We start from the raw sequence: 16163 nt of genomic DNA, 5'->3' as shown, positions 1-16163 counted from the left end.
ATTTTCTGTATTTCTCTATGTGTGTGTGTGTGTGTGTGTGTGTGTGTGTGTAAAACAGAGTGAAGAGCAGTTTTACTCTATCATAGAATAAAGGAGGGAGAATAATATCCAGTCATGCTGGAAAGCATGGAATGTACTTAATACTCAGTTTTGCTTCCTAGGATTCCTAGTTGCATTCAAGATCCAGCTCTGAAAATGTTTTCTGATTTTCTCAGCTATTAGTATCACAATTCTCTATTTATTTACGTCATGCTCCTCCTAACAAACCAAACATATGATCCTCAAAGTTGATCAATATTATCATAGATATTTTACAGAGTACAAATAGAAATGGAATTTCTTACAGATAGTGAAGTCATCCTGATTACTTAAATTGCAGATGAAATAATGTTGGATTTCACCTTGTTCCATACTACTATCAGACATTTTTGACAAACTAGAACACTTGAAACTGATCAGACTATCAGTGCCTAAAGGAAAAACAAAGTAAATAAAGGATACTTCTTATCTGAACTATATCATATAGTTGGGCAGTCAGGTCACACTAATTATAAAAGAACTATATCTTGGACAGACAATGAAGAATGATAATTAAGTAACTCTAGAATAAAATAGTAGGAAAGATTTGGTTTTGTTAACATGGAAAATTTCACTTCATTTTTTAACAGTCTCTTGAGTCCCCAATATACAGATACTCCCTTAAACATATTCTCATAGGCACATCAAAATCTTTTAATTATATCAATATTCTTCTGTTATTGTTATTTTATAAAATTCATGGAACATTTGGTTCAGGTGTAACCTCTTACTCAAAGTTACAAATAATCCAAAAGGAAATAGAAATAATCCTACAGAAAATAGGTAAAATATCTCTATTAGAAACTTTGCAGTTAAATGAGATATATATATAATAGTCAAAATAACTTAATTACTCAAAGTTGTTCTTAAAATAATATTGCTGCCATTGCATGCAACTTTTTTGGTTCTGTTCATTTTTTATGCAAGTCATTATTTCATGCAATTCTACCCATGATTTTTTCTAAGAACATAGAGTTCATCATTGCTTATAGCACAGTGGTATTCCATCATGATCGTATACCATAACTTAATCAACTATTTCCCAATTGAGCATTTTTGCCCATTTTGAAGTATCCATGTAATAAAAAAAAAATTAGTTAATCAACAAGCATCTTATTAAGTGCCTCCTTTACACTGGACATATAAAAGCAAAATGAAATAGTTTCTGCCCTCAAGAGCCATACAAGTATATCAGAAGACATCACAGGAATAACTAAACATATTCAGTAGACTAACTCCACATGGAAAATAATTTCAAAAGAGCACAGGAAATTTAACAGCTGCAATTGCTCTTCTAAAGGAAGAATCACCATATAGTAAAAATCACAAATCCATCTAATTACCTAATTTAGACAGAATATATCATCTCAATGTGGAATAAATGGACTAACATCTTTGTATAATGTTAGAAGTTACTGATAAAGTAGAAAGTAATAACTTGAGACATTTCTAAAATCAAATTTTAAAGAGGTAAAATGGAATTGTGTTTCAGAAAGTTATAAACCATGTCACCATTCCTTATAGTTATAGTATGTTATAGTAGCTTATAAGTCAAAAAATTTGGAACAAAGCAAATATTGAAGCAAGAATAAGATATAAGTATGAATGTATCCACATACATATCTCTATGTAGAGCTTTCTATGTATGACACATCTACATATACCATTATATAATATTCGGTTACATTTATTCATATTTTATAAAGTAGTTTTAGCAATATCATCTGAACACTGATCAGAAAAAGGTAGGAATAACAGAGTATCCCAATTTCATAGATGAAAGTACTGAAGCTTTGCACAAACTTACTAAATTAAGGCAAGACAAAAAAAATAGCTAGTATATTTAAGCACTTAAACAAACTTGCTAAAAATTGACTTGCAAATTTTGCTGATTTCATAAAGCTCAAAAGGCTAGAAAATAGCAAACTTATTAGCCAAAATAAAATTTTCTACATGTTATTCAATGATCTTTATAATATATTGGAGCCATTGACTCTTAAATATTGGAGAAAATATTTTCCAAGTAAAGCAATAGCTCTGGGCTCATCTCTAAATAGAGAACATATCTAAAATATTTTACATTACTTCTCAGAGTCTTTATCATTAACTTCTAAGCACCTTATCATAGGGAATGAAAAAATACACCCTACAAAATGGCTACTCATAGCCTTATCTTGTGTTGTTGCTGAAATCTTAGATCAATAACATGATATGTATTCTGACCCTGAACTATTTCAATATCATTTATAAAAATAAAAAAGTATCAGTCAGCCAAATAACAATGAACTTAATTTCAGCATATATTTGTGTACAGATGTTTATATAGATGTATAAAATACACATCTATATGAAGAGAGCATATATACATACACATATGCATATATGTTCTTTTTCACCTTTCATTTATGAATGAGAATTTGAACTAGCTTCAGATCCCATAAAAAATTTATTATTTCCTAGTTTTGATGAGTTTTAAAAAATTCTATCATGTAAGAAATCAGTTATTAAAATAGGAATTACACTTTGAAAATTGCTAATATCTCCATTTTTCATAAAATATTCAAAAAGATTCCAATATTCTCTAATGAATATTTATGCCCTTCAAAGTTTCTTTTTGGGGATGATGAAAGAAGTAGAAACCTGAACACATTACTTCAAGTGGGGTCCATTTGGAGCTGATCTATTGAAAACAAACTTTGATATGTATATTAAAGTTTGACTCAAAAGAATCAAGAGAGTGTTTTGAAGAGTTCAAAACTTAAAGTGTATATTGATTTTGATAAAATGATAAAAAAATCTGACTAGCATTTTTAATGTCTTAATTTATTTAACAATTATGATCATTTGGACTGAAGAATATGATCATTGAGAATGACAAAAATGAATAATTATCCTTATTATTATTATTAGGATAATTAATCTAATGACAGCATAAAAAATATAGCTTTAAATTAGCCTAGACCACAGGTTCATTGTGTAGTCAAATATAAGCAACAAAAAAAGTTAAGGTTTCTTTTCTTAACTACATTAATGGGAGCTAAAACTTCAGCCTCCAGTCCCTAAACACAGTTATTGACAAAGACTGGGTAAGAGAGAGAGTGAAATGCTTCACAAAAGTAAACATTCTTTGGTGTTTATACCTTTTTGCATCATCAAATCTTTAAATATCTTTAGTTGGTTTATGTCATTCCTTAATGAAGAAGATCAAAATGACATCACTCTGTTTGAGACAAATTACAGCGTGTTGACTATGGCTGATCAGACCAATATGAGTTTGGAATGCTCTACCTCTATTGGGCACAAATAGTCCGTGTAAAAACCTTCTGTGGGTCTCAGCCACACTGTGGGATTCCCTATCTGCCGCTGTTTTCAGACCAGGATTGGGACAATCTTTAGGGCACTTTTCCTAGTCCCTTCCTCACATCAGGAGGTGAGCAGTGTGATCCTTAAAAGGGCTGCTCAGTCATTTCAGCTTTCAGTAGAGAAAAGACCCCATGACCCTGGGCCTCCTAGGTGCAGGATTGTGACTATAGCTTCAGTGTATCCACACCTGCTATTTCATCACCTGTCACCACAGGACTTTGAGGAATGGTTATGAGTGATGTCTTTTGTTGTGTGCATAAATTGGATTTAAGTGAGGTGGAGCTGCATGTAATCAACTGCCTCATTCTCTCTTCTAAATCATCATGATCCAGTATAGCAAGAGTCAAGACAACTGGTGATGGGCATCTTCAATATCTAATCAAGCTCCAAGTAATCCACAGCACCTGCTTCAGCTTCAGCTTCATGGTGGTTCAAATGCTTGGGGTAGATAACCCCCATTACTCAACAATGAGTTTGAGAATCCTTCAGTTACCCTCAACCTGGTTTAGCCCACTTGCCAATTTACCAGGGTGTGGCCACTTTGCATGCCACAGCTTCTTGGAGCCACAGGTGAGAGTTACATGACTCAGGTGGACATCAAAGGTGGAAAGCAGCCCTCACACCAAGGTACTACTTGTCTTACTTGAACACACCCTATACCCCTTAAAACTTGAAGTTGCATTGGTTGAGAATCAAACCTGGCTCAACTGCTTGGAAGGCAACTATCCTCAACACTATAACACCAACACAGTTAGGTAGTACAGTCGACAGAGTGTCGGACTTGGAGTCAGGAATTCAGGTCCAATCTCAGAAACTTAATAATTGTCAAGTTGTATGACATTGGACAGGTCACTTAACCCCACCACCTTAAATATCATAGTTCTTAAGTGCCTACCTAAAATGATACCATAAATCTTCTTATTCCATGGCCCACAGTAGACAATCAAGAAATTTTAAACAATAAATGTAGAAATAATGATTATGTTAAAATCATATATTTTAAAAATACTAATATATTTTATATATCATGATTTATTCAGAAGGAAGGCACTGAATAGATAAAACATATCAGTAATTAACAAAATAGCATGGCCATTAAAAAAGAGTGCTTCTTTTCAATCAGTTTCCTTTGTGTGAAACAATTGAAGAAGGGAAAGGTCAAAAGAAAATTCAAAACAATTATTGGAAGGTACCAAGTCTGATATAGTAAACCAAAGAAATAAGTAAGTGCAAATTTTCTCTGAAAATATGCATATATCCCTCAGTTTCTAGAATCTAACTCTAGTTTGTAAATGATGATAATAAGATTACTTTTACTCTAAAATTAAACAAAGGGATTCCTTGACAATTTGCCAATTGTTCATTTGTTTAAAAAAGGGAAAAATCAATGAAATTTTCTTCCATCTTCCAAAGTAAACTCATCCCTACTTTTTAGAACATAGACTGAAATACAATCAATTGTGAGATAATCCTATTCCGGCACTGGATGAGCCAAAATCCCTTATTTAAAGAGATTAATTTGAGTATTTAGGTTACTTAAGTAAAATGAACTTGCCTTTTTTAAAGCTGGAAGTTAATTTGTGCCTTTGACTTAAAACCAATATATAAAAGTATTACATGCAAATGCTATGTACAAGATTCTTCATTTTAATTAAGGTTAATTTTTCCCCATCAATTTAAACTAGTAGAGTTTAATGAAAACAACAAAAACTGGAAGTCAGAAATTAGACCTACTCTGGTTTTTTTGTGGTTTCATGATCTTTGAATCATTATATTTCAACAATATATTTCAATCATTATATTTCAAACTGCTGCCTCTGAAAAATCTAGGTAAACATACTGTTTCATTATTGACTTTCAATTTAGTATTAGTAAATCTACATATTCAGGAATAAAAAACACTCTCCTGTCCCTCTATAATAAAAGATAATGCTCACAACTATGTAATTATGGCAAATAGGATGTAATGGAGATAAGTTCAATTCTTGCATCAGTTGTGAAGTTGGTCAAGTTTATTGATCTATGAGTGCCTTAAGAAAGTAACATCAATTGGAAGTGAAATCTTAGGTCTGAAAGTTAGTCTGTTAAATATATATCATTAAGTACCTACTGCATGCCAGTGACTGTGCTAAGCATTGAGATTATCACTTTTATTTATTCATCCATTTATTTATTTATTTATTCATTCATTAATTTATTGAATTTATTTAAGACAATTGTGTTAAGTGACTTACCCAAGGTCACACAGCTGGGCAATTGTTATGTGTCTGAGGTCAAATTTGTACTCAAGTCCTTCTGACTCCAGGGCTAGTGCTCTATCCACTACACTACCTAGCTGCCCCTAAGCATTGATATTATAAGAAAAGACAAAAGACAGTCCTTTTTCTCAAGGTGTTTACATGCAAACCTCTATCTTCAGTCAAGATGTACCAAATAGCTAGAGGATAATCTCACAAGAAAGGCACTTAGAACAAGGAAGAGAAGGAAAGGCTTCTTCAAAATATGAGATTTTTGCTTAGTTGTGAAGGTAGACAGGAAAGCCAATGATGACAATGATCATTCTAGGCATTGGGAGAGCCAGAAAAATGTCACTTAAAGTATAGATGGAGCAACAGGAGCTAGGGAGTGAAAAAAAGTCAGTGTTATTGGATCCCAGAGAACAAGGAAGAAAGTAAGTTTACAAAAAGAAAGAAGCAGTTTATGAAGGGTTTTAAAATTGAAGCATTCTCTATTTCATTCTCAAGTTAATTGAGAGTCAATCAAATAGAGGGTCAAATGGTCAGACTTGTGCTTTAGGAAAATCAATTTGACAGTGGAGTTAAGGGTAGATTGGACTGGAAAGAGACTTGAGGTAGAGATCTCAACTGACAATCTGTTGCATTATTGAAGAAATGAGGAGAGTGATGAAGACCTATAATTATGTCTATAGAAGTAGAACTGAGGGTCATCTGCATTCAGAAAGGTCATATCACTCCTTTCATAGCTATATTTCTTATCCTCTTTAATTCTCCATGTCCCAGCAGCTTCAAACTTATTTTTCCTTCTTCAATTTATGAACTGCTCCTTGGAAACTTCATTTGAGAATGTACCAAAGACAGTCATGCAGCCTCCTTCATTACACTCTTTGCTCTGCTCCTAACTCTTAAAACTTCTTTACCTTGCACATTTGCTATATGAGCATCTTCTCCTCCAACTCTTTTTTGTCTCCTCTTTATGTCTGTGTCTTGTCTTCTCCCATTAGATTATGAAGTCCTTAGGGACTTTTTATTTTCTTTGTGTTTGTATTATCAGTGCTTAGCAAAGTGCCTCATATAAAGTAAGCTCTTAGTAAACAATTAATATGACTTTATCTTAAGTGGCTTGCTCAAAGCCATGATGTGGTAGGTAACAGAGGCTGCAATTGAATTTAGAGAGGAAGGGGAGGAAGGGGAAAAAGAAAGAAAAGAGGGAAAGGAGTGACAGAAGAGAGAGGGGAAAGATAACAGAAAGAGAAGATTGTGGAGAATGAAGGAAAGCATTTTATTTGTTTTCATTTTTTTTTGTTTGGTTTAAACTCCAATTAAGACTTGAAAATGATTTTAGTAATGGATTTTAGTTCCTCCTAGTCCTTAAAATCAGGATGACTTTCAGTCTCCTTGGAACTTAGACTGTACAAATTCAAAGTTAAATTATTCATCATTTTTTTCCTAAGAGAATTGTTCTCAGACCCTGTGCAATATGCATCAGTATATTATCCAAACTACTATTTAAGACTGAAACTAATTTAAGATTTTTCATGTCTTTTTTGGAGGGGGTGGTGGTAACCAAAACATTTTTCTGTATTAAATTTAAAACAAAAAAATTTTTGAAACAATAGTTTGATTTTCTCTTCAACTCATTAGGGGGTCTCTTTTAAAAACCAGGATGATATTCTCATTTGCCAAGTATTTTTTCAGCTCAGCTTTTGTTACTTAGTGACAGTACAGCAAGTGGTGTCTGACTTGGCTACAATGACTTACAGATTTTTTTAATAATCCCAAATCAAGAGCATCTATCCCTTATACTTTTGTCTCCAAACCCATCCATGCATTTTGGCATTTCAGATTTCATGATGCCTTAACATGAAGAAAATGAAAGAAGTTTACTTTGACCTTTTAAAAAGTATATATATTCTCTTTGGAAGATTCTCAAATAGCATGAAAGCATTCTGGGAAACAAAAATAAAAAATGCCATTGTTAATTCACATTTCTAAATTTGCAATTTTGACAGACTGCAACTTGTAAGTCTTGTTATGATAAAGAAATGCTAATGACTGCCTTTCCCAAAAATTGTATTGTTTATTGTGTATATGTTTATATGTGGACCTGTTGTTTCTCCCTATAGAATTGAAATTCCTTTAGAATAAGGACTATTTCATTTTGTCTTAACCTCAAACATAGTAAACCCTTAATAAATGACTACTGATTTTATTAGTTATCTTTTCTCTAAATATTCTTAGTAATGCAAAAAAGGTTGAATGAATGTTCTATTGGAATATATTATTTAGATTTCTGAGAATAAAACTAAGTTTTTCCAAGCATTATTTACCATTTAACACATTTCTATAGCTAAAATGTGAGATCAAAATCAGGATGAAGAAGATCTGAACAGATCAGGATGATAGTGTGGTAAAAGAACTGAATTAGGAGTCACTATCCCAGAATTCAAATTTTAGCTATCATTTTCCAGTAGTTGAATGACTTGAATATAATAAGTTATAGTTTAGAGTTAGAAAGAACCTTAGAGGTCATCAATTCCAAACTTCCTATTTTATAAATGGGATAATTGAATCTTAAGATATTTTAGATAACTTATCTATGATCACACTATTACTTAACATCGCTGAGCTTTCTTCATTTGAAGAACAGGATTTTGTTGGATTATAGAACAATTAATGTCCCTCCCTACTCTAAATGTATGATCCTAAGCATCTTGGATTATTTGGCCAAATCTAACAATAATGAGGACAATGTTAGCCTTAAAAAAAAAGATCAACTTCACAAGAATGACATACTAGAAACTAGTTCTGAAAAATATCTAGAGAATTTATTGACTAGCAGGTAAATATGAAATGACACTGAAATAATCTCAAAGCCAAAAAAAAGGTAACAATTCTCAGTTTGTTTAAATGTAGAATGAAGGAAATAATAGTATCCTCTTGATCAATTCTAATCAGACCTGACTTAAGATGCTATATTCATCTCTGAATACTGCATTTTAAGGAAGATACTGATAAACTCAAATGTATCCAGAAGAGAAAAATGAGAGTGATAAGAGTTTTTGAAATATTATCTTTACTTTTTCCTCATGACAACCCCAAGAGTGCTATTATTTTCTCCATTTTATAGTTGAGGGAAACAAAAACAACAGGCATTAAATGAATTATCCAAGTCCACATAGCTGGTGTCCCAGTCTGCATTCATACTCTAATTCTCTTCATTTCCAGTTGGTGATCTATCTCCCATTCTAGCTAGCTACCTGAAGACCAAGTCATTTGAAAATTGATTGAAGAAAGTAAGGGTGGTTGGAGAAGGCAAGACTTAGAGGAGATATAATAAAAATCATCATGTATTTGAAGAGCTACCATTTTAGTAAAGTAAAAGAAAAATGGTTAGACATTCTATTTTTCTCCAGAGAACAAAAAAAGGAATGAAGAGAAGTTGCAGGGGAAAATGTTGTTCCACATAGCTATTCCTAATGATTAGATAAATCCTCAAGTGGCCTGGGCTTATGCAGGAACTTCTGGCTTCCCCCATAGTGAAAGTCAGAAAGTCAGATGAACCCTTGATATGTATATACATATATATATGTATATACATATATGCCAAAGAAGAGAATTTTGATCAGGTATTTTTGTTCATCTTGACCTATGGCTTCTTCATCCTCTCTCAGATTCTGTGAAGGGAATGAAATTGGAGTAAGGATGCTTACTTTTGGATCCCGTCTCAGACATTTTCTAAATATATAATTGGCAGTTTACATGAACTCATTTCCAGCTTCAATTTCCTCATTAGTAAAATTAGGTCCATAATACTTGCACAAATGTCTTTATATGTTTGTTGCAATTAAAGCCTTTTGTAAATCTTAAAATGCTATATAAATATGGCATACATACATGGGTATAGTTCTTCCTTTTTGGCAATATTAGAATATCAATTCAGTTAACTTAATGGAAGCTCATACAATTTTAATTTAGATGAAAACATTTTCTCATTTATCCAAATGTGTTCCCCTGTACTACATTATTTCAAATGTTTATAGTCTTCAAAGACCTGTCAATAAAAAGGAAGTCATTGTTTTCTAACAAAAGATTCCTTAAAAAATAGAACTTTAGTATTTTTAAATGATGTTGAAATTGAAAGAAATAAAGAATGAAAGCTAGGAAAGCAATATCATGCTTTAGATATGGGACAGACACATTTAAGGTGTCACTAGTGACCTGGTCCTGGGAGCAGTGAAATCCCCAATCTGTAACCTTGTTGTTAAGATAACTTGAATTGTTGAAAAAGAAGATCTTATTCCTTGAAGGTCAAAAGGTCATGAGTGCCTGATGTTTTTGTTTCTCTTTTCATCCAGATGCTCCAGGCAGGCAAGATTCCAGCTTCTCCACATTGCTTGGGCCTCACGAAGGACTGTAATTTGCACAAGCTGTATTTGTCATCCACCTGCTTTGCAATGACAGTTTTGACATTTTAGGCACCCTCTGTAAGATTTCTTTATGGCACCTTATGGTTCTGTGCTAAGTACAAACTTTGGCACATCATCTTAAATTAAGATCTTGATTAATCTGCTCTCTCAGATCAGGAAGGTAATATATCCACTCACTTCCATGTTCAGCAGATGTCAGGGATGTGGAAAAATCAAGGATAATAGAAGCCTTTCATAACATGCTTTGGGGATGAAGAAGCCTTGTAAATTCTAAACATGTGCTATATATGGCACACAAATCTCTAAATATTAGGGAAGAATGCCACTTTAAAGAAGATTTTTATTATGATCAGAAGGAAAAAATGGTATCGGGTGGAAAATCACATTTTTATCACCATACTTATGTTTAAACCTATTGGGTGATATTTTTCACTGTGATAAAATAATATCCAAGGAATTTTTATGGTTGTGAGTTATTATTACTAACAATGGTAATTATGGATTAAAATGCAGATGTGTAACTTTTTATCTAAAATGTTAATTAAATTCCTACACATGAAAAAATTTAAGGAAGCTTGGAGGGGCATATTTTCCAAAATTATTAACATAAAAAATTGCACTTACAATTACATGCACTCAGAAATTCAGGACAAGAACTTATATAATCCTAGCAACCTGTATTTGCCACATGTTTGTCCATATGGTTAGAAAAGAAGCCAGTTTCAGCCATGTGGTTCTTGACTGAGGTCTTTCTGAAAAGCTTTAAGGTAAAAATCCTTCTGGAAATATGAAAGAACAAAATACAACATGTATGAGAATGTTCCTGGATCTCAGATGTCTTATTTAGAAGAATAGGTAGGCGGCAGCAAACTGCAGTGAAAAGAACATTGAAATTAAAGTCTAAAGACCTACATTCAAGTGTCACTCACTACCAGATGATGTGGGATTGCTCACTTTAATGTTTGGATCTTTCTTCATCTGTAAAATGAGGGTGTAGAGCAAAATTATTTCTAAAGTTTCTGATATCTCTAGATATTATTATTTTACATTATTTAGAAGGTTTCCTACATTTCAAAAAGCACAAATGTAACAATCATCAAAGGAACACAATAGTTGTAGCACAAACACCTAAAAAATGCATTGATCATTAATTAACTCTAGTTATGGATAAGGATTTCTGGGCTCTCCTAGCTATACAAGTTCCACAAAACATGTAGTCTTGGGCCTTAGATCCTAATCCTGGACCTGAGGTTTTGCTTTCGACAAGATGGGATCTTTTATATATTTATTCAAAAGTCATTTCTCTCATTTGAAGAAATTTTGATGCTAAGGATTATGGGAGATGTTTGATTCTTTCTATACCTTCTCTCTTCTGAGCACTATAACCAATCTGTTTATGGCTATAAACATTGTTACAAAAATTTCACAAGAGAGATCATGCCTCAAAATCCCTTTACATTGTTGAAATATAAGTATCATTTTACATTGTTGCAAGCCAAGTCTTCATCATCTGTCACCTCACCTCACACTATCCTTGAATTGTCCTAATAGATCTCCATTCTTCTAATCATTCTAGAATCACATTAGTCCTTCACATAGTTGTCAGAATGATCTGTTTAATATAATTCCTTTACATGCACACACACACACACACACACACACACAAACAAACATACACTCAGCACGCAACTTCACCACACATATTATTTGAGAACTTACAAAAATTGTCTACCTAGGAAGGAAAAACCAAAAATGACAAAGTAAAGACAGAGACTTGCCTAAGTTCTCATCCAAACCTATCCAAATACCTTTAAATGATGACTCTAAAGTGGCAGAATGTACAAAAAGAGTGAAAAAATTTTCCAACCCACAACAACTTAAAAAGTCAACAGGAAGGAATTGTTATAACAGAGTGAAAGGAGCAATGTCCAGGCAGGCCACACAAGGGCAGACCAGACCCTAGCAAACCAGAAGCAAATCTCAGAGCAACTGAATCAGTGGCAGAAGTGGCAGTTTTCAGACTTAGCAAACCACACATAGTAAAGACAACTTACAAGGTTGTCAGGAAGGACCAGTTTCACGGTATGACAATGGAACCCTGTTCAACATCGGTCATGCAAGTATAGCCTCAGCCCCAACAAACCAGGAGCAGGCCTTGGAGCCAATAAATCAACAGTAACAGCTGTTGCTTCAGGAGCTCTAAATGTATAGAGAATGAGGCAATCAAAAAACTGGTCAAAAGGAGATGCTAGCACTGAGGCAAGACTGTTGTTTTGCCCATACTCAGATCTGGGTTGCAGTCCTGAGTGACAGTCACAGGATGAGGAGGAACCCTGGCACACCAGAGTTTGTAGCCCCAATGCAAAAGGCATCCTGCTCACAGAAACAATGCAGAAAAAAGTTCTTGTGGTCATTCACATATCAAAGCCCAAACCAAAAGGAAAAACATACCCCTCCTTCAATCATACCATCTTGAAAGAACTGAAAACTTACAGGACCCTGGAAGTTACTTTAAAAACAACTATACTAAACTTCAGAAGAAGAAACTGTGTGTTTTCACCCTGGATGCCGAACCGTACTTTAACAAAAAGTTACAACTCAAATAATAGGTTGGGAAAATGAGCAAAATTTAGAAAATACTTACATGAGTTCTTGCAATGTGAAATGAAATATGCATGAAGTAACAGTCATATTGTATGATGATCAGCTTTGAATGACATCCCTGAAGGACTTATGATGAAAAATGCTATCCATCCTCAGAGAAAGAACTGATAGTATCTAAATATAGATTGAAAGATAATTTTTACTTTAGTTTTATTGAATTGGGGGGGCAAAAGGTCTAATTTTTTTTACATCATGAATATTATGGAAATGATTTACATGACTACAAATGTGTAACTTAAATTACATTCCTTGCCTTCTCAATGACAAGGTGTGGGGAGGGAGAAAGGGAGAGAATTTGAACCTCAAAGCTTTAAAAACAAAAGTCAAAATTTGCGTTTACATGTAACTGGGAAAAATAAAATAATAAAGAAAATAAATTGTCTCTCTAATATGAACTTCCTAACTTGGCTATTCAAAATGCTCCTCTCAAGAATCCTCCCTCAATCCTTTCCAAGCAAAACTGTTTTATTCTTCCTCTACTGACCCTCTGCTCTACAAATTTAAGTCCTGTAGGGGCAGCTTGGTGGCACAGTGGATAAAGCACCAACCCTGAAGCCAGGAAGATCTGAGCTCAAATCTGACCTCAAACATTTAATATTTACTAGTTGTATGACCCTGGGCAAGTCAGTTATTTCCATTGTCTTGCAAAAAATTAATCCTGTAATTCCTTGTTATTAATTGACTTTATTTCTTGCAGAACCTTTTTCCTTTCAAATATAATTCAAGAATAACTCTTTCCTTTTCCTTCTACTAATTCCCTTTCTTCTTTCAGATAGGATTTTAGAATTAATGATAAAACTAGTTTTAATGGATATCACTTAAAATGCAATTTATGAGTTACAAGTCACTCTCTTTTCATCCTCACAACTGACATCTGGATTAGTGAAAAATCATTATTGTCACTATTATGTAAGTGACATTATTATGTGAGTAAGGAATGAAGGAATTTATCTGAGGTCATCAAGTTAGGGAATGGCAGAGATACAATTCAAACCTAAATCCCTTTACTGTATATCCCATATTCTTTCCATTATATTACAATATTCTCCCTTACTCCCTATACTGCTTTAATTTAGTCCCAGAGTATCCTGGGGTTGGAATGCCTCTTAGGGGAAATCTAGTACAGCCATCTCATTTTATTGCAGAAGGAATTTTGGAAATCTATAATATTCCTCCATACTTCCTAAGAGAGTATGGTAAATATAGTCATTCCTCAAGTTTTTAAAATGTTCAAAAATAAGCATTACCTAAATATTATCAGAATACTCTCTATACATTATGTCCCTTAGAGATTGTCCTAAATTGATTTTATTTTCCATTTGGTGAATTTGTTCATGTTTTTTTTTCCTAGAATATAACAGAATTCCATTATAAAGTTGGTTTGGAGAGGAAAGTATATCACCAATATTTAAAGTCATTTGATGTGGTATATATTACAGATATATAGAAGTTTAGAACTCTAAAGAAAATTAAAATGAATTTTGTCTGCCATGGTTTTAAAACATTAATTTATATAAGATTTTAAATATATAAATAATATTTCTCATGAGCACTTTTTAAAGGTAGCAGCTGAGGAAATTGATCGGGGGGAGGGAATGTTCTCATCTAGGTAATGTATTCAGTTAGTGGCAAAGGCTGCTCTAGAATCAATTTTTCTGAATCTAGGAAAATCAAATGTTACTTTCCTATACTGCTTCATTGCATCATGTACACAGGATTATAAGAATAATGATTACAATTTCACATTTATATAGTATTTAACCTCCATTAAAGTCCTCTCCTGACACTCATCATGGCATGGAAGTGGCCCCTAGTTTCTTAAAGACTATGCCAAAGAATGTCAAGTTGGAAGAGCTTCAAGTACCAAAGAAAGACTTTATCTCTATTGTTTGAGAAGCAGCACAGCTAAGATTGGTTTGGCACCTCACCAAGCACATTATGAGTTGTTGGACTTCTTTTAGCTCCCCGCCCCCAATAAGCCTCAGCAATTATCTACATTGATAAGGAAGGTTATGATCTACATAGGGGTAGAAGTGTCCAGAGAAATAAAAATCACTACCCTTTGAAGTCATGTAAGTGAAAAGAATATGCATTTGGCTCTGGAGTTGAAAACAATTGTGACCTAGTTGATTGCTACATATGTGCCTTGGGCAAGTTACTTAGTATCCTTGGACCTCCGCTTCTTCTTTTATTAAATGAAAAGTGTTGAAGTATCTGCCATTATAAAGTTTATAAAGAGCTATCCTACCCTGTAAGAAAAGTAGTGAAAGTACTATAATTCCCATTTTATACATAAAGAAACAATATAAAGAAAAGAGCTTTTGCAGAGTGCCTAGGTTTGCATGGGCAATAAATATCAGAGCTAGGTATCAACCTTCATTTGGTAGTTCTGGATCCAAAGCAGGTCTCTTCCACTACACTGAAACAAGATGGTGGGGCATAATATGACTTTAATGTTCTCTGTTTTCAGGAGAAATTATGAGAAGATTTTAAAAGGAAAAAGAAATTAACAAAAATGTTCCATCTGAAATCTCTGGAATAGTGAAATAAGAGTATCAAAAATGACTTTTCATAATTCAGAGCACCCACCTCACTCTATTACAGCTGAGTCTCAATAGAAGAAGACAAGTTAGTTAATCAATAAAAAATTATTTATTTTCTGCTACGTACTAGACACTGTTGGGCATTAAAAAATACAAAGGAAAAAAATGAAAAAGTCCCTTTCACCAAGCCACATACATTGCATCCAAATTGTTTGGGAAAAACAATAGGATAGAGGGGAATGAATTGCAATCATAGGGGGAGCAGCCAGTTCAAAGGCTGGAGATGAGGGGTGATGTGCATAAAGTGAATAATCTACATCTACAGTGAATAAATAGAAATCTGAGTTGCCTGGATCAAATAAAGCATTAAAGGGAGTACTGTGTAAGAGGGGTTCGAGGTTGGAACAATGTTATGAATGTCATAGAGAACAATGTTTCTTTCATCTTAGAGGTGATAGGGAGCCATTATAGCTTATTGAGCAAGGGAGTAATATTGTTAGAATTGTGCCTTAGGAAAACCACTTCAGTAACTGTTTTAAAGTTGGACAGGAATGGAAAGAGGCTTGAAGAAACAAACTAATCAAAATGCTGCTAAAATGGTCAAAATGAGTCAAATGGTGCTTTGAATTTTACCACATCTTCAGTGGTGAGAGTAAGATGGGTTTGGGATATAGATAAATAAATTGACAAGATGGGTCAACTGATTGAATATTGCATGGGCAATAGTGAGAAATCAAGGTCAATAACAAGGATATGAATCCAGGTGAGTGAAAGTTGGTGATGCCCTCCAGAAAAATAAGGAAGCTATTAGATATGTTGGTTTGCAATAAATTAATTGTGTTTTAGAT

At 33.4% G+C, this 16163-nt stretch overlaps 1 long non-coding RNA gene across 1 annotated transcript in view; it reads right to left on the bottom strand.

The window, feature by feature from the left end:
• Positions 1 to 14136, bottom strand: part of LOC141493140 (uncharacterized) — a 427546-nt gene extending 413410 nt beyond the window's left edge. Inside the window, exon 1 of the long non-coding RNA XR_012470128.1 lies at positions 12753 to 14136. This is a non-coding gene — a long non-coding RNA (uncharacterized LOC141493140). The remainder of the gene's footprint in view (positions 1 to 12752) is intronic.
• Between the last annotated feature and the right edge of the window lie 2027 nt (positions 14137 to 16163).

Source organism: Macrotis lagotis, chromosome 7, assembly GCF_037893015.1.
Source record: "Macrotis lagotis isolate mMagLag1 chromosome 7, bilby.v1.9.chrom.fasta, whole genome shotgun sequence".
NCBI classification, from domain to species: domain Eukaryota; kingdom Metazoa; phylum Chordata; class Mammalia; order Peramelemorphia; family Peramelidae; genus Macrotis; species Macrotis lagotis.
The sequence above is the reverse complement of the archived record's forward strand: the minus strand, read 5'-3'. Positions and strand labels throughout refer to the sequence as shown.